The sequence below is a fragment of the Scomber japonicus genome, unplaced genomic scaffold, assembly GCF_027409825.1.
Source record: "Scomber japonicus isolate fScoJap1 unplaced genomic scaffold, fScoJap1.pri scaffold_457, whole genome shotgun sequence".
Lineage (NCBI taxonomy): Eukaryota > Metazoa > Chordata > Actinopteri > Scombriformes > Scombridae > Scomber > Scomber japonicus.
Genome location: NW_026518524.1, coordinates 32,501 through 34,047, shown reverse-complemented (window position 1 = coordinate 34,047; position 1,547 = coordinate 32,501). Strand labels below are relative to the sequence as shown.

The following is a 1,547-nucleotide window of genomic DNA, read 5'->3' as shown; positions in this document are numbered from 1 at the left end:
AAGATGGAAGGAAGGAAGAGAAGGAAGGAAGGAAGGAAGGAAGGAAGGAAGGAAGGAAGGAAGGAGGGAAGGAAGGAAAAGAAGACAGTAAGGAAAGATGGAGGAAAGAAGGAAGGAAGGAAGAGAAGGAAGGAAGGAAGGAAGAAAGGAAAAGAAGACAGTAAGAAAAGATGGATGAAAGGAAGGAAGGAGGGAAGGAAGGACGGAAGGAAGGAAAAGAAGACAGTAAGGAAAGATGGAGGAAAGAAGGAAGGAAGGAAGAGAAGGAAGGAAGGAAAAGAAGACAGTAAGGAAAGATGGAGGAAAGAAGGAAGGAAGGAAGAGAAGGAAGGAAGGAAAAGAAGACAGTAAGGAAGTAGTAGTAGTAGTACTATTGTTATTATTACTACTAGATAGAGAAGATATCACACACACACACACACACACACACACACACACACACACACACACACACACACACACACACACACACACACACACACTCATACTCACACACACACACACTCATACTCACAGGCTGTTCGCAGACCAGGTGTGTGTGGAAGGAGAAGAAGTGTGTGCAGGTGTCAGCGTTGGATCCGGTGAGGACGGGTTCTGGAGGAGCTGAGCTCATGTGAGGAGGTCTGCAGAGAAACCCAGAAACATTTAAACCATCACCTCATCCTTTCATCCTTTCATCCTTTCATCTTTAATCATTAATCATCACCTCATCCTTTCATCTTTAATCATCATCTCATCCTTTCATCCTTTCATCTCATCCTTTCATCCTTTCATCTTTAATCATCATCTCATCCTTTCATCTTTAATCATCACCTCATCCTTTCATCTTTAATCATCATCTCATCCTTTCATCTTTAATCATCATCTCATCCTTTCATCTTTAATCATCTCATATCTCATCCTTTCATCTTTAATCATCATCTCATATCTCATCCTTTCATCTTTAATCATCATCTCATATCTCATCCTTTCATCTTTAATCATCATCTCATCATCTCATCCTTTCATCTTTAATCATCATCTCATCATCTCATCCTTTCATCTTTAATCATCATCTCATCCTTTCATCTTTAATCATCACCTCATCCTTTCATCTTTAATCATCATCTCATCCTTTCATCTTTAATCATCATCTCATCCTTTCATCTTTAATCATCTCATATCTCATCCTTTCATCTTTAATCATCATCTCATATCTCATCCTTTCATCTTTAATCATCATCTCATCATCTCATCCTTTCATCTTTAATCATCATCTCATCCTTTCATCTTTAATCATCATCTCATCATCTCATCCTTTCATCTTTAATCATCATCTCATCCTTTCATCTTTAATCATCATCTCATCCTTTCATCCTTTCATCTTTAATCATCATCTCATCCTTTCATCCTTTCATCTTTAATCATCATCTCATCCTTTCATCCTTTCATCTTTAATCATCATCTCATCCTTTCATCCTTTCATCTTTAATCATCACCTCATCCTTTCATCTTTAATCATCATCTCATCCTTTCATCTTTAATCATCATCTCATCCTTTCATCTTT

At 37.7% G+C, this 1,547-nt stretch overlaps 1 pseudogene; it reads right to left on the bottom strand.

Moving 5' to 3' along the window:
• Positions 1 to 514: 514 nt before the first annotated feature.
• The window catches only part of LOC128354691 (cation-independent mannose-6-phosphate receptor-like), a 32,832-nt pseudogene continuing 31,799 nt past the window's right edge, over positions 515 to 1,547 (bottom strand).